This window comes from Choloepus didactylus, chromosome 1, assembly GCF_015220235.1.
Source record: "Choloepus didactylus isolate mChoDid1 chromosome 1, mChoDid1.pri, whole genome shotgun sequence".
Taxonomy (NCBI): domain Eukaryota; kingdom Metazoa; phylum Chordata; class Mammalia; order Pilosa; family Megalonychidae; genus Choloepus; species Choloepus didactylus.
The window spans coordinates 23417628-23436264 of record NC_051307.1 but is presented as its reverse complement, the minus strand read 5'-3'; the positions used below and the strand labels follow the sequence as shown (position 1 = coordinate 23436264).

Genomic DNA, 18637 nt, shown 5'->3' with positions numbered 1-18637 from the left:
ATTGAATCCAAGTTTCTGCTTCTAGACTGCATGCCTATTTAATGTACAACTGTTAATTACTTTCACCTTTTCACCACAGTTTTGATATTAACAGCCCCCAAAGTTACCCTGTAAAAATCCTCATTTTATGTCTCACAAGGATTTCTGATGACCATCTCATAATTAAAAGTGGACTTTTGGTTTTGGGGGGTTTTCCCCTCTCCCTACAGCCATCTGACTTTTCAAAGGAAATTTGAGATTTCATGCGATAGCCATCTATTTGAACTGTAAATTTAGTTTAAAAAGTCTATTTATAAGGGAAACAATCTTGTTTTTGTAATCAGTTGTGAGACATTTAAACACTTGTTTCTTAAAAAGATGACAGTCTATGAATTTCACATTTTTGAGGAAATACACTGTTACTACTAAGTATATTATGTGGTGGGGTGGTTTGAATGTATTATATCCCCCAAAACGCCATTATCTTTGATGTAATCTTGTGTCGGCAGACATATCACTGTTGATTAGATTGTAATTCTTTGAGTGAGGTGTGCCGCACCCAACTGTGGGTGATGACTCTGATTGGATAATTTCATGGAGGTGTTACCCCACCCATTCAGGGTGGGTCTAAATTAAATCACTGGAGCCATATAAATGAGCTGACAAACAGAAGGAACTCACTGCAGCTGAGAGTAACATTTGAAGAGGAGCTACAGCCAAGAGGGACACTTTGAAGAATGCACAGGAGCAGAGAGGAGCTTCAGCTTACAGAGACATTTTGGAGATGGCCTTTGAAAGCAGACTTTTGCTCCAGAGAAGCTAAGAGAGGACAAACACCCCAAGAGCAACTAAGAGTGACATTTTTGAGGAGCTGAAGCCTAGAGAGGAACATCCTGGAAGAAAGCCATTTGAAATCAGAACTTGAAGCAGATGCCAGCCATAGGCCTTCCCAGCTAACAGAGGTTTTCTGGATGCCATTGTCCATCCTCCGGTGAAGGTACCCAATTGTTGATGCCTTACCTTGGACACTTTATGGCCTTAAGACTGTAACTGTGTAACCAAATAAACCCCCTTTTACAAAGGCAATCTGTTTCAGGTGTTTTGCATTCTGGCAGCATTAGCAAACTAGAACATGTAGTCTATTCTATTCAACTATTTTAATCAGATGCCTCATCATTTCTTTAAGTTTGTGGAAAACACCCCCAAATCTGTCCCTGACTCAAAGAAAGAAAAAGGACAAAATGGAACCCTTACTACTTGGATATTTTCCTGTTCATCACACATTTAAGTGTTTTGACACTTGAATTTACTCAGAAGATGAAATAATTGTACCTGTGCATGCCTACTTTCCCTAAAATTTGGAAATAATGTCAAATAGAAAATTTGTAAGAGTAATAAAAGGAAAATATAGAAACCCTTTACTCAAATTTACCTATTGTTAACATTTTGCCCCATTTGCTTTATCATTTGCACTTTTTCTATACATGTACACATATCATTGTTATTCTGAGTCATTCAGGAATAAGTTGCATATATTACAGCTCTTTCCCCCTCAATTCTTCGGTGTGTATTCCCTAAGATAAGTATATTCTTTTATATAACCACAGGGCAGTTATCAATTTCAGAAAGTTTGCATTTATACAACTCTTTTTATCTAATCTACCATCCATGTTATCAGTTTGTCAATTGACCCAGTTATGTCCTTTATAGAATCTTCCCCTTCCAGGAGATGATCCAGCCAAAGACCACATTTTGCATATAGTTGTCATTTGTCTTTAGCCTCTTTAATCTGGGACTGTTTCTCAGCCTTTTTTTTTTTTTTTTTTTTTTTTGTCTTTTATGGCATTGATTTTTTAATCAATATAGTCTTCCGTTTTTATAGAATACTTCTTATATGGGATTTGTCTGCTGTTTCCTTATATTAGATTCATGGGATACTACATACATGATTTTGCCTCCTTCTCAAGGTATCACATCATAGTCCCATTAAATCCATCTGCCCCTCATTGTTGATGCCAGTTTGAATTACCTGGTCAAGATTTTGCCAGATTTCACCACTGTTAAGTTGTTACTCTTCCCCTTCTAACAATATGCCATCTATGGAGACACACTGAACTAGGAAAATATCCTGCTCTTAAACAAACTTTGCCTCTTCAGATTTAGCATATATTAATTTTTGCTTGAAGCAACCTTTACTGTGATGGTTACAAAATGATAATTTTTTTTAATCCCAGCATTCTCTCCATATTTATCAATTGGTACTCAGCATTCAAAACAACCTCCTTTTTTTCCCTCATTGATTGACTGATTATCAACATGGACTCATAAATTCCTATTTTTCAAGATTTTATAATCCATTAAGCTCCTTAATTATTTTATTGCTAAAAGTCTCCCATATTTGGCCAGTGAAACCTTTTCAAGCTGGCTCCTGTGTTCTTATGATACATCCTTGTAATTGCTGGAGGCATCTCCTTAACTTCTGGCATAACAAGATGTTCCAGGTTCATCTTGAATCTTTCCTGCCCCAGTGTTGGAATCAGCCCTTTCTTCCAGGACTGCTGGTTCCTTTTAGTAGTGAATGATATTAGAAACCAAGATCTAGTCACTACATACTTCTAAGGTATGACACTAGTACAGAGAGTTGACAGCAGAATGGTCTATGGGAAAAATCTACCCATTGCATACTAGGGACTATAATTAATAGGAATACCATACTAGTACCATGCAAATACTAGGGACAATTAAGGGCTGAAAAGAGCTATGAGGTATTTGGGGTCATAATAATTGTTTAAAATAGAGAGCAATGAGGATTGAATCACTAAGTGATGATAATGTGAGATATGGATGGCTTATCATGGACATAACACATACTATGTGAACTTAGGAACCCCCTACTTTATATAACAAGCCCTCAATCTTGAGGCTTGCTCTGGTGAAACTTATAGTTGTAAAGGGGAGGCTAAGCCCACCTATAATTATGCCTAGGAGGCACCACCAGAGAACTACTTTTGTTGCTCAAATGTGGACTTTCTCTCTCTCTGTCTAACCCTGCAAATGAATTCATCACCTCTTCCCAACCTGGGGCAGGACCCCCAGATGAATGAGTCTCCCTGATGATGTGTGGCACAGATTCTGGGAATGAGCCTGAACCTGGCATTGAAGGGTTGAGAATGCCTTTTTGACCAAAAGGGGGAAAAGAAAGGCAACCAAATAAGGATTCAGTGGCTAACAGAAATCAAACAGAGTTAAGAGGTAGTCCTGGAGGATACTCCTATGCAAGCTTCAGTTAGATATGCCAAATGGCCACAGTATGATAAGCCCAAGTCAACAGTAGTCCTGAAAACCCTAAAGAATACCTGGATCCCTATCTGAGACTCTATAAAAGTTCACTCACTAAGTTTATTTTTCAGAAACTTAAATCCTCCATAGAACTCCTATGCCAGCTAAGTCCCAAAACCCAGAGGCAAGTCTCTTCAAGAACATCAACCAGATGTGTCCCCTTTCACCATAAAGTAGAGACCCCTTTTCAACAAGAACAAGTTGGGGTGGTCACTGCCTGGACATTCCCCCCCCCCAAAAAAAAAAATCTAGTCACTAGGTGTGCTCACTGGAATAACTTTGCTTCTCACCCCTTTCAGTAGTCAAAGCTAGAAAATATATGCATGTAAGTATACACATATATACACATACATATTTACATTTATATACACACATAAACACATACAGTTACATATCTTAGCAATTGTCTGTCTACACCAATACCTCCAATTCCATTCCATCACCATAGGGCTCTTGCTTAATTTCTCCCATTCCACATCTGTAACTCTCTTTTCACATTTACTTGTTTGTTCACTCCTGGATTAGATCTAAAATAATTTCAGAGTTATTTTGTTCATACCACTATCAAAAATAGCAACAATTTTAAAATACTAGTAAAAAAGTTTAGAATTTGTTTTCAATTCATTCCTCCACCTCACTCTACCCTAAGGGCATATAGTCAATTATTGTATTCATAACTTACTTGAATTAATCCCACACCCATGACCTTAATTCTGTAGAAATGCAGTTGGGATCATTTACTTCAGCTTGCTTTCAGTTTGAGGTTTTTGAGGACGTTGCTATTGTTTGTTTTGTTTTCTCTTCATGTCTTTATTGATTTAATTTTACTTTTTGAACATGAAGAACATTAGAAAGATTATAAAAATCAAAAACATACAAAAAAGTATATTAATAGAAGTGTTAGTCTGTCTTACATGCCTTCCAATATGAAGGCAACCAGCTTCATTGTTTTCTATTTTCTATTTCCTGTGTTTTTTTTCTTTTAATTGTAAAGATAAGTATTTTTAGTAGTTTTTTGTTTGTTTGTTTGTTTGTTTTTGTAATAGTAGTGTGGGCAAAGCACTTCTAAAAGTATTTTAGACATATATAGGATTGTAGAACTGGAGCCAGCAAGGAAGAACCTTGTGGTGATGGATTGAAAGGTGAGTCATTGGTATAGATTTTCTTATCTATTTTTCTTTGTTACACAAAAGGCAGCACATGTTACATGCTCTTTTGCACTTTGTTTTTTCAGTGACCAATACCTCCTGAAAATCACTCCCTATCAGTGCACAAAGATTATCCTCATTCTTTTTATAGCTCCATAATATTCCATTGAGTATGCGTACCATAGTTTTTGATAGCTGGATAGTTAGAAAGATGTTCAACGTAATCCTTTATCTGGAAAATGCTTAGTCTTTGGTAGCTAAAAGATGTTTCTTATGATCACTACACTCAAGTAAGTCTGATTAATTTAAAGCCTGAAAGCTCTTGCTGGAATAGCTTGCTGTTGATCTAATTGCAAATGTTACTCTCTCTTACTAGTTACGTTCATGAGACCTTCCCAGCTTTGCATACAGGGATAAGATAACATTCCAAAAGCAGGATGAAACACCATATGGACTAATAAATCAGCACCTTCCTCTCTTTGAAGGACAAAGATCAAAGCCAGAATGGTCAGCAAAGAGAGGAGGGACCTGTAAGATAGAAGATATACTGACCAAACCAGAATGAAGAGGTGACGGTTACTCCATTTTAGTGAATCCTGTGGACTATTAACTCAATTGTTATCTTCTTCTTCTTTTCTGTTTTCTTCTAGACCTTTGACATTTGTTTGTCTCCTTGGGCTATAAAAAACTGAGTTTCCCTTTTCACTTTGAACTCGTCTTATATTGATTTCCTCCAGTACCTTGTGGAGGCATTCTCAGTAAAACTCACAAATTGGATCTCTTTATTTGTGATTGGTTTGTTGAGGTCTTCTATTTCTTCTCTGGTCAGTCTAGGCTGCTCATGTGCTTCTAGGGAATTATCCATTTCCTCTAAATTGTCTAGTTTGTTGGTGTACAGTTATTCATAATATCCTCTGATGATTTTTTTTTAAGTTCTTCAGGAACCACATTAATGGCCCCCCTCTCATTTCTGGTTTGATTATTTGTGTTTTCTCTCTCTTTTGACTTTGTCAGTCTAGCTAAGGGTTTGTCAGTCTTGTTGATCTTCTGAAAGAACCAACTATTGGGTTTTATTTATTCTCTGTGTTTTTTTTTTTTTCCATATCATTATTTCAGCTTTAATCCTTGTTATTTATTTTCTTCTACTTGCTTTATAGTTGATTTGCTGATCATTCTCTAGCTTCTTCAGTTGTTCAGTTAGGTCTTTGATTTTAGCTCTTTCATCCTTTTTAAAGTATGCATTTAGAGCTTTTTATTTCCCCCTCAGCACCATCTTTGCTGCAACCCATATGTTTTGATATGTTGTGTTCTCATTTTCATTCATCTCTAGATATTTACCAATTACTCTGCAATTTCTTCTTTGACCCACTGATAGTTTAGGATTGTTTTGTTTAACGTCCACATATCTCTGAATGTTGTTGTTCTTTGGCAGTTATTGATTTCTAGTTGCATTCCATATGGTCAGAGAATATGCTTTGAATAATTTCAAACTTTTAAAATGTATTGAAGCTTGTTTTATGCCCCAGCGTATGATCTATCCAGGATAACATTCCATGAGCACTACAGAAGAATGTATACCCTGGTAATTTGGGATGTAATGTTCTATATATGTCTGTTAAATCTAATTCATTTATCACATTGTTTAGATTCTCAGTTTCCTTCTTGGTCTCCTGTCTTGTATTCGATCTAGAGAAGAGAGTGGTCTATTGAAGCCTCCCACAATTATTGTAGAACTATCTATTGTTCCCATCAATTTTGCCAATGTTTATCTCATTTACTTTGGAGCACCATGATTGGGTGCATAAACATTTATAATTGTTGTTTCTTCTTGGTGAATTGTCCCTTTTATTAATATATAGTGTCCTTTTTGTCTCTTATGACATTTTTGCATTTAAAGTCTACTTTGTCTGGTATTAACATTGCAACCCCTCCTTTCTTTTCACTGAAGCTTATGTGGAATATTTTTTTCTATCCTTTCACTTTCAATCCCTTTGTGTTGCTCAGTCTAAGATGAGTCTCCTGTAAAAAGCATATCAATGGAACATACTTTTTAATTGATCCTGCCAATTCATATCTTTTAATTGAGGAGTTTAATCCATTCACTTTCAATATTATTATGTGAAGACATCTTATCCTTTGGTTTTTGTCAGATCTATTCCCCCCTAACTTTTTTTTTTTCTTTAAAGTTAACCTTACTAATACTCTTCAGTTCTGTGCCCTTCTCCAGACCTCTTTCTCCTTTCTTTATTTCTCAGCCAGTAGAACTCCCTTTAATATATCTTGCAGGGCAGGTCTCTTGTTAACAAATTCTCTCAACATTTGCTTGTCTGTGAAAGTTTTAAGCTCTCCCTCAATTTTGAAGGAGAGCTTTGCTGGATAAAGAATTCTTGACTGGCAATTTTTCTCTTTCAGAATCTTAAATATGTCATACCACTGCATTCTTACTTCCATGGTGCCCACTGAATAGTCAATATTCAGTCTTATGTGGTGAATCGATTCTCTCTTGCTGCTTTCAGGACTTTCTCCTTCTTGTTAGCATTTGACAATCTGGTTAGTATATGTCTCATACTGGGTTTATTTGGATTTATTCCATTTGGAGTTTGTTGGGCTTCTTTGATTTGCATATTTATGTGTTTGGAAGGGTTGGGAAGTTTTCCCCAACCATGTCTTCACATATTCTTCCTAGCCCTATACTCGTTTCTTCTCCTCTGGGACACCAATGATTCTTATATTTGTGCACTTCATGTTTTTCATCATCTCCTGTGTTCCATTTCAATTTTTTTTTTTTTTTCAACCATTTTTTTCTTTTGTAGATTTGCATTCAATTGCATTGCCCTTGAATTCACTTATTTTTTCTTCTGCCTCTTCATATCTGCTGTTATGTGTCTCTATTATTTTTTTTATTGCTGATAGATATCTGATGGTATTTATTTTAACCATAATCATACACTGTGGCAAACACTAAAAAATGTTAGATGTATAGCTCTTTAATGAAACATGATTTCCTACTCTTTTACTCTTTGAACAATACAGTATAAAGATTTTTAGTCTCTGTTTTGGCTTGGAAAATTAGGCCCTATTTAAAGCTTAAAATTGAGAAAATGCTTACTTAAACTATTATGAATCAATCAGTCAACTGTGACTCTTTACCAGCTGAATTCATTACTAACCCAAAGTGACATGTTATTCTTGTCACTCATCTGTAGATGTGCTGCAGGTACTGTGGGATTATTTAGTGTTTTATGTGGATATCATCTGAAACACCTGACCAGTTTGACAACAAACAGGAGCTTAAAAAATCTTCTCAAGAGACCACAAGAACCTTTTTAGAGGCTTGGAACTGGTCTTGGACATTGTTTTCTGACCTCTAATAACTGTAGCTAACAATAATACAGAACTCTCCTGAAAACTGAAATCTCTGTGAAAGCAGAAAAAAATCTTGGGGAAAGACTGACATAAGCCCATCTGGACCAGGTGCTAATATGGTGGGAAAATAAATGAGGACTCTTTTCCCTTGTAGTATAGTAAAACACTTCATCAGCAGATAGGACCAAAAAGTGTTTTACTGAGATCAACAGGAGATTAAAATATTAAGACACCTTTAATTTCAGAAAACTTGCTTGTACTTATAATATTTTTTTAACCTGAGGGAAAAGACTTGATTTTTTAAATTGATTGTCTAAAATATTTTGAAGTAACATAGAATGAAAATTGATTACCTAATCAAGTAGCAACAGAAGAGTAAACTAAGGCTGAAGACAAATATAGCAGTGTCCAAGATCACAATATATGTGTTGAGAGGCAGATTCTGGATTCCAGTGTTAGGCATCATGAAGTTGTAATGTGGGAAATCTGCACTCATGGATGAACTGAGGTTTGGATCCATAGAGGTCCTGAGTTGAAAACAATATACCACAGCTAGACGGGCTGCAGCAGCATTTCTCAAAGTGTGTTTGATGGCCACATTCTTCTTAGACCAGCTCCTGTTTCCTGCAGATTTTGAATTCTCAATATCTCTGAAGTTTGGTGAATGGGCCAGTGAGCCTCTTTCTTTACAGCCAGATCTTATTCTACATTAACAGCTCATCATCTCCTGGTTCTTGTACTGGTGGGCATAAAAGACACTCGAGTGCATGGGTGGTGGCAACAGGCGTGAGGGACAGTAAGTCCCAGTCAGTGGGCAGCTGGCAGTGAGCATCCGTCAGGACAGAGCCAGGCTGAGGAAGCAATTGCCAACTGTACATGGCGGTCCCCGGCAAGGTGTGGGCGCGGCCTCTAGTATATTTTAATTTGATCAACTGTATCTTTTATTTCTATAAGATCTGCTATTTTTTAATTTACTCTTTCAAATTCTTCTTTCTGCTCTTCTAGAGTCTTCTTAATGTCCTCTAATCTTTAGCTATCTCACTGAAGTTTATTTTTGAGATTTGTGTATACTTCTTTGATTAATATCCCCAAGTTCTGTGTCTCATCTGACTTTTTAATTTGGTCATTTGGCTGTCCATATCTGCTTGTTTCTCTTCATGTGCTGTATTATTTTCTGTTGGCTTCAAGGCATTTGCTTATATTGTAAGGTATTTTGGAAAATGCAAGGTTATTTGAACATTTATATATTTATTTTTGTCAGAAAACCACAGCTTGCTGGAGTGCACTTTCCCTGTCTTCCCAGAAGATGGTGGCTCTTGAGCCATTTCCTCACCCTCAAGCCAGCTTTCACCCAACTTTGCCTGTGTGCTGGGTGGGGTCCAAGCTGGGTGGGATTCCAGTCAGCACACCAGTTTTCCATGTGCCCTGGGGCTGCCAGTCCTGGGAGTGCAGTGTTGGTCCTGTACAGTTCAATAGGAGTCTGTTCAAGGGCACCATGGATCTTGTTATTCCTGGGCTTCTGAGGAGTCACTCTCAGGCTGTGAGGCTGCACATCTCAGCCTCCAGCTCAGATATGCCCTGCTCCTTGCCCACCCCTGGAGTGTAGGGAGGGCTCCTGGTACTTCTGTGTGGCTCCCTTGTGTATCCCTGCCTCTTGCCTGTGCATTACATGGACTTCTGTGGAGGGAAAGTAAATGCAGTCAACACTGGTCTACTGCCTCCCAGGTTCCCTCACAGGAGCTCCTGGCCATGTGGCTGTGGAGGATTATTTCCCCAGCTAATTGCTGGGTTGGGTACACGGGAGTGGAGAGCTGGTCAGTCACTCCCCTGCTCACCTGCTGTCTCACTACTACCAGCCTGTGGCAGCGGTACCAGGTGACTAAACTCATTCTGTCCTTTGAGAAACAATTTCTCTGCTTTTCATTCAAGTCCCACCGTACTGTAGAAATCCCTCTATGGACGCTTGCATCCTGAAACTGCAGTCCTGGGCATCCTCCAGCCTTTCTCTCTCATGGAGAAGTTCTGCCATCTTCCTGGAAGTCCAGTATCTGGATTTTAAAGTCATGGTTTGTGGTAGGTTGAATTATTTACCCCAGAAAAGTGTGTTTTTAATCTTAACCCATTCCTGTGGGTATGGAGCCATTTTAAATAGAACTTTTGAAGATGTTATTTTTAGTTAAGGTGTGGTCAACTGAATCAAAATGGATCTTAATCCTATTACTGGGGCCTCAGAAGGCCACAGGGAGTAGCCATTAGGGAGGAGTAGAAGCTGGAAGCAAAAAGAACCTAGAGGAGAAAGAGGACACAGCTAAGTGCATCTCCATGTGTCACCCGCAGAACACCATAGTCTTCCTGAAGAAAAGACCTGACAGTTCAATTTTGGACTTCTCCTAGCTTCAAAATCATGGGCCAATAAATTCCCATTGCTAAAGTCAACCCATTGTATGGCATTTGTTTTAGCAGCTGGGAAACCAACACATTGTTGGAAAGTCTTTTCCTACTCCCACGTTACATGGGAATTCACCCTCTGTAATAACTCGTGTATAGTTTCATTTTATAAATATAGACCTCTGTGTTGTTAGTACATAATTCAGTAGGATAGCATGATATAAAATTAGCATGAAAAATTCAATGGTATTTATGTAAACAAACAATATCCAATTAGAAGATATGTTTGTTTTGTTGGCAAGAGGGTATGTGGGAAATTTTGAAATCAGATGGTCACAATTGTTCTCCAGATGGAAATCTGAATGCATTTATTTTTAATGGCATTTTTAAGATAATTAGGAATTTTTCAAATGGATGTTATCTTTTATGTGCTCTTAATTGAGAGAATGATATAGAAACATTAATAGAATGTCTTTTTGTATTAAAAAATAAACTGAACTCCATTCTACAGTGATAAACACAATTATAAATGTGATCCTATATTATGAAAAATTTTACCTTTTTGGCAGATAAATGTATGTCAGCCTACTCAGAGAAACTGTGAGAGAAATCTTTCATTTAACTAAAACAGGTCTCCAGATTTAAGTTGTAAAGTAATATTACATTCATTTCATTTTGGGAAAAGGAAAAGCATCTTCCAGACTCCCACATTTTCTCTTCTTTGAGGGAGGTAGAGTATATTCTCTTTTAGTCTTTGTCTGTAGGCATACATAACTCCACATAGTTGAAGCATAATGTCTGTACAGTTTTATATTCTGCTTTTTTTTTTCAGTTAACATTGTACCCCAAGCATTTCCCATGTTTGTACAGTCTTCCTCATTGTTGTTTAAATTCGGTAAGTGCTTAGTATTCCATCAAGTTGTTTTAATGTATGTTATTTGGCTCTCCTTTTATTGTTCCAATAGCCTTCTTATTGGTTTTCCCATTTCCACTTTTGCTCAAATCCAATTAGTTTTCCAGACATTAGCCTGAGTAATCTTAAAAAAGGAAGCAGATGCCAATACTCAACTTATTGAAACATTTTCATGTATTCTCTTTGCAATTTGAATTAAATTCTAACTCCTTACCAAGACCTATAGAGCTGTTCACCATTTGGTTCCCATCTGCTTCCTGACTTCTTACCACATTTTACTCTTTCCACACTATGATCTGACCACAAAAGCATCCTTGGAGTTTCCCAGAAAGATTGATCATTTTCTTGCTCAGAACCCTCGCACATGTGATTCCATCTTTCTATACCACTCCTTTCCCCAAATCTTCACCTTCAGATCTTATCTAAAGTTACTTTCACAGAGATCCCTTCCCTGATCACCCTCTCTTATTTTCAATCAAATCACCATCTTGGTTTAACATGCCTTCCAGGTAATTCTGATGCATATTAAAATTTGAGAACCACTGGTCTAGAAAATTGCTGTCCCAAACAATACAACGTGAGCCACATATGTAATTTAAATTTTTCAGACACATTAAAAAAGTAAGATGAAAGAAGTGAAATTAATTTTAATCATATATTTTACTTACCTTAATCTATCCAAAATATTATTTCAACATGTAATCAATATAAACAATTATTAATGAGATATTTTACATCTTTTTTATAGTAAGTTTTCAGAACCCCTGGTGTAAACACTTACAGCCCATCTCAATCGGAACAGTAAATTTTCATCAAGAATATGTGATCTGTATTTAGATATAAAATTTACAGTTGAAAAAGTAAATTCCTATAGGAAACATACTTAAGGTTTTCCATAACTGAATGAAGTATCTATTTTTAAATTGAAATGTAAATGAAATAAATTGAAAATTTTAGTTGGACAATTGCAGTAAACACATTTCAAGTGGATGCATATGCCTGGGGACTTACCATATTGGACAGCACAGATCTGGAAAATGCCCAAATTATACCATGATGCTGCCCAACTGAAGACCCCACATTTTGGGCACCAAATACTATTACAGGACCACACCACCCTTTCAAGAAAATAGATTCTCTGCCGTGCCTCCAATTTCATGACACTCTCTTCTGTTTAATCTCTTAACAGTGCATCTGATAGCAAGAGCCTAAGTCGTATGCCTGTGTTCTAGTTGCAAAATAGGCTAGGGTAATGAGTTTCTAGCATTCTTCTTGGGGAGACAAGCCTCCTTAGATGGAAACTATGCAAAACATAAGATATGTGCAAAAGGTGTTGGGCAGTCTGAAAGGTATGGCAAATAACCGCTGCAAGTCCCCTGCAATGTAAACTCCACAAAGGTAGAGACTGGAATCTATTCTATTCATGGATGCTTTATCCAGGGCTTTAAATGTGGTTTAGCTCATATGACTGTGCAATAACTTTTGGTTTAATAACTGAATGTATAATTCATACCAGGGAATGTAAACTAAGACATTTAAGATATACATTAGTTTCAGTGTCTGGGGAAAATCCGTTTTCCATCTTACACTGCAGTGAGAAGACATGTACTTAGCTATTTGCTTTTAACCTCTGCTACTGTCAGGACTATTTTTCTGATACCTTCCAGGGATTTCTTTGGAGGATAAATTAAAAATGTAACATGAATGATAGCAGAACTGAAGGATAGAATGACCTTAAGTACACATCAAAGGGTGATTGAGCTGGTGATTGCATGAGATATGTCAGTCAGGATATTTACTTATCCACAGACTCTTTAAAGTGAAATCAACTTGATGAAATCCTGATGCTCAAGAGAAACTGTAGGCAAGGATTTGGGTACCAAATGACATTTTTCTCTCTTAGTCTTTCGATTACATTAGGAAAGGGCTGCTTATCCAAGAGTAGTCAATCCGCAGACTTTCAAGCAGTTTATGGCATTACTTGGATCAAAAAGATAAGTTTGATCCATCAGGTTACATTACTTGGACATTCAAATTACTAGGAAATGCCAAGATAATAAGGCAGGTATTAGTGGGGACTGAAAAGGGGGAAGTGTGATGTCAGGAGAGAGCAGTCAGCTATAATGGGCCATTGGCTGGCCTGAGTTAATGAGGAAGGAGCAATTATGAATAAACAGAAGCAAAGACATAGAGAAAATATTCATTTAGATGTCTGTTTATCTATCTATCCATCTATTGATTCCTACCTGTTTCTACCTGCCTATCTGTCATCTATCTACCTATCATCTATCACCTATCTATCTATTCAGATACGTACATCCACATGACACTTTTCCTTTCTTCTCCTGGGGTCCTCTTCCCAGGTCTTCCTATGGCAAACTTCTGATTTTCTTTTGGGATTGGCTCAGATGTCACCTCCTTAGTGGTTCTTTCCTGACTTAACAGTCTAATCTTGCCTCCTTTGCCTCCTCCCCCTCTACCACTTATTTCTAGTGTATTGTACTCTTTTATTTTCTATATAGCACTGATCACCACTTGAGTTAACATATTCATTGACTGATTTACTCTTTACTAACTATCGTCCCTCCATGAATGTAAATTCCATGAGTTATGGGCCTTATATAAATATACTGTTGTCTCTGCAGTGACCCCAATATGCCTGACATAACATGGGTGGGAAATAAATATTTGTTGAAAGAATATTGATAAATGTAAATTCATATTTGACAAATTTTGTGGAAGGTTGGTAGATGGGGGAAAAATATTAAGAACTAGAGAGACTCTGAATGTTGTAATTAGTGGGACACTTCTAGGAAGACCAAGGATCGATCCTACTGTCAAGTTCTCCAAGCCACCTTGAATCCTTCCAATTCCCATTTGTCTTAAGATGTAATTTGTATTTCCTGGGATTATGCAATAATTCAAGGTTAAAAGTACTAGATTATGTCTTGCTGCAAGGTTTTCCAAGTCATATTTTTGTTGCTGAAATTAAAGAATAGAGGACACCTATGTTTGCCAACCCCTCTTCCTTTCTCTGGTAACAATACTACAGTTTCTCTCTAAATCAGTGGTCCTCAACTGGGGGCAATCCATACCCCCTTCTGGATACATTTGTCAATGTCTAGAGACATTTTCAGTCACCTTGACTGGGCAGTTGTAGTGACCAGGGATGCTGCTAAATATCCCACAATGTACAGGACAACTCTCTACAGAGAGTTGTCCCAAATGTCAATAGTGTTAAGATTGAGATATTTGTTATAAATTATTACCCTCTTCATTGTTCTTTTTATGTGGTTGAGTTTATGTTGCCCTAAATCTAAAGATAAATATGTGACTCAAATTTAGCCAGTCAGAATACTGCCTCTTCTCATGCCTAAGGATTGGACTATTACATAGTAGTCATGAATTATTGCATAAGACCTTTTCTAAGACTTCTGGGGAAGAGAACATCACCTTCTTTTTTCCAGTACAGTTCTAGGAGATGTACTTGGAACTGATGATATTGATTGAGTCCTTGACAAACATTATCAGGAACCAGACTTATCTCTAAACTTATCATTTATGTCATCCACTAAATTCCCCTTTATCTCAATGTCAGATTGGGTAGTGTTTTCTGCCACATATTATAGAAGACCTGCTATAGAGAAATAAAGTTAATGCTAGGTGTGCTGGTTTGTATGTATTGTGTGCCCCAGAAAAAAACATGTACTTCGGTGCAGTCTTGTGAGGGCAGACTATTGGTGTTTATTAGGTTGGAACATTTGGATTGGGCTGTTTCCATGGAGATGCACCCCACTCAACTGTGGGTGACAACTCAGGTTGGATGGTTTCCAAGGAGGTGTGGCCCCACCCATTCAGCATGGGCCTTGATTGGTTTACTAGAGCACTATATAAGCTCAGACAGAAGGAGCGAGCTTGCTACAGCCAAAAGGGACACTTTGAAGAATGCACAGAAGCTGAGAGAGTAGCTGAAGCTGCGAGACAGACATTTTGAAGATGGACATTGGAAGCTGATGCAGACATTTTCAAGAATGCCATTTTGAAACACAACCTGGGAGCAAGCAGAAGCCAGCCATGTGCCTTCCCAGCTAACAGAGGTTTTCTGGACGCCACTGGCCATCCTCCAGTGAAGGTACCTGATTGTCGATGTATTACCAACTGTATTAAATATGTATATATTTAATACACACATATATATACACAGACTGTAACTGTGTAACCAAATAAACTCCTTTTATAAAAGCCAATCCATTTCTGGTATTTTGCATTCTGGCAGCATTAGCAAACCGGAACACTAGGGATACCTCCCATAAACAGGACAGGCTAACTATGTGCATTTATCTACTCTCTTTCCCAAATGCCATTAAGAAGAATTAAGAATATATCAATTTATAAGACCAAAGACAACAGGAGAGGAGATATATTTGAACAATAGATTGTTGTGAATTTTGGAGGCTAGAAACTCAGTTGAGGAAAAAGTACCTGATCTAACAGAAGCGAAAGATGCCTCAACTTAATGCTTCAATGGTAATGCTCAAAACTTGGGTGTACCAGGCAAAATGGAAGTCAGAGGTAAGAAGCAGGGCTAAAAAGAGGATTGTTTTAAAGGGAGTATATAAGAGTGTATTGACTCCAGATCTTCTCTGTAACCATGAGTTACCAGGTGCTATTCTTCCCTCTCTTGTCTTCTTCCTCCATCACTCGTCCTCCCCTACACCCATGAACATCTCATAATTTAGATTAGGGAATTTGAACCAGAGAGTCTCTGGAATCATTGAGACCAAGCATGATTGGGCTAAGGTAAGTAAGGGTAGTATGGTGAGATGGGTTTGGACATAACCCTTACTAGTCTTGGTCTATCACGGCTAACATGGTTGGAGTTCAAAATTCATTCTAAATATGTCAGGAAGACTTCGAAAGTTGTGAAAAAGAGAAAAGTCATGATATGATATATGATATGGTATGATATATGTATATTTAAACCACTGACTTTTGCTGGGAAATAGATTCTAGAGAGATGACAATATAAGCAAGGAGAAAATTTGGGACACTATTTTTGTATTCCATGAAGACTTGGACTGATGTGATGGCAGAATAGATGAGAGAAGGGGATGATTCAGTTCCCATTATGGAGGCAGAACAACAAGAAAGAACTATTGATAGAATGTGTATGAGAGATGAGGGTAACGGAGGAACAACACATGACTTTCAGATTTTTAAATTGTGCAGTGAGGCAGATGCGAACTCTATTTCCTGAGAGAAAGAAGGCTGTGGAAGGAAAGGTTTAGAGGTGGGGGGAAGGGTGTTGGGACAGTTGATATATTTTGCACATGTTGAAATCTCAGTAGATATCCAAGTGGGGATGCCAAGGCAATTGGGAGACTCTCAGGCTCAACACTGGAGATATAAATTTGGAAGTTATCCCCATATGGATGATATTTGAAGTCAAAGACTTGGATGAAAACATCCAAGGAGAGAATAGGAACAGAACAGAAGGCCCAGAACTGAGCCATCAGGCACTCAGCTGGGAGATTCTGTAAAATTATCCTGGTTTCTGACTGGTTTCTGACTAGTTTCTGATTCCAGTGGTGTCTAAGCACTTCCTGCCACACAAACAAGCTTGTGACATCCTGCCCAGACCTTCTGGGCATTTGTATTATGGTTTCCCTGGTGGTTGTCCTTGTGCTTATGCCTTTTCAACAATCATACCAGTGCCGCTTCACCAAGGGGAAACAGAGAATGCACGGCATTCTTGTGAGGTATTGCTTTTATTACCATCTTGTTTCAGATGAAGATATAAAGATTTAAAGGGGTTATGGACCTGCCTTAATTCACAGAAAATAAATAATGGAGCCAGAATACTAAACAAGAGCAGAGGACTTCCAAATGTATTCACTCTCCACTATAATATGTTGTGCCAATTCTGAGATGTGGCAGCCTTTACAACTTTATGAACATGGTGATATTCCGCTTTAGTGAACTTACAGATCCTCCTTCATAACATCTGACATAATCCATGTTCCATATTATAGGCTTATTGATTAACCTATCTTCACTCAAGCTGATGAGAAGGAAATGTTGCCTTCATTCTACTGAAGTCAAAGCTTCTGCTCCTCAGGTATCAAGCAAACACACAATTTTGCACCTAAAAATTCCTTGTTGATTACGAACAAGATATTAGGTGTTTTAATTCATTTTTGCCATTTTCCATTTCCCCATGATCACTCATTTTCTATTTCTGTTTCCCAATATGAGAAGTAAGCAAGGATGCAATAATACTTCTCTTTTATAAAGTCAATCCAAACTTCGGGAGGTAAGGGGGCCTACTTATTAATTATTCAGAGAGTTAGCTTATAATTGAAAGAAGCCTGTTTTATCCTATGTGCCCCGTGTGAGTCTTCATTTTTAATTTAGACTCTTTCCCAAACCTTGAACACCAAACCTAGATCAGCTCTCCTTCCAATCCAAGTTTATTCCATTAACTTGTACTCTGACTTCTGTCTCCTTTGATCTCTTTAATTATCACCCTTCTAAGAGAATTTATTCTGCATGTGCCCCATACTGTATTTTAGCATCTCTTTCTCTCTTTTCTGGCTCTTACCCTCAGTATACAAACATGCCTGCTGATGTTATAAACTGAGAAGCTATGTAGTATCTTCAGTAATTTTAACTGCCGTGCATAAGTTTTTGGCAAAGCTATGTCTCTACAGATTTTGTTGCTTCTTTGAGAGATGTGTTTCTGTTTTGTGAATATATTTATAATGTAATCTCCTTGTATACTGTAATTTATTCTTTGAGATTCCATGTATTTCTTCTCTAGCAGCTGTTTTCTGGAATGAGGAGCTCATATAAAGAGGACTTCAGGAAAGAAACAAAAACACCATTTTAAACTTGTACAGGAAAGAAAACAGAAAAGGAAGATCATGGGTTTTTGTGCATAAACTAGATTCTTGATTTCTTTTCAGTGGGCTTGTCTAAGACTGAATGACCTATAAATGACTTCATGAAGGGCTAACATGTTCAGATATGACTGTTCTGTTGGGGCTACAGAAAAAGGTCCCATCTCTGTAGGACTGGGTCTCTCCTTAAATGAGAAGCTGCTCCTTCAGTCAAGCAACTAGGAAAAATGGAGATCCTGTGACAAGAAGCAAAGCTTGTGTAAGGTGAAAGGGAGGCCTTTCTTTCTGTTGAAGTCCTGGGATATTACTGTATTTACTTGGACTATATCTGTATGTGCTGTGATAGGACACTCTGTAGAGGTGTGAATTGACACTGCCACGTGAACAGTCAGCATCTAAAACTCTTGAATGGACCCTGAGAAGGGGCCTGACATGGAGGCTCTGAGACCATTTATACACAGCAGAGGTTGAGAGTCATCTTTGTGTTGTAGTTTCCCCCGTGGCCACTGAATCTTCAGTAAGTCATTAAGAGATCCATTTTTGGCTCTGTGGCTAAGGACAGGGACAGACATAGTCAGAGCATGGTGACAGCAGTGGTGGCACAC

At 37.7% G+C, this 18637-nt stretch overlaps 1 pseudogene; it reads left to right on the top strand.

Moving 5' to 3' along the window:
• Positions 1-8599: 8599 nt before the first annotated feature.
• Positions 8600-18637, top strand: part of LOC119505218 — a 149531-nt pseudogene continuing 139493 nt past the window's right edge.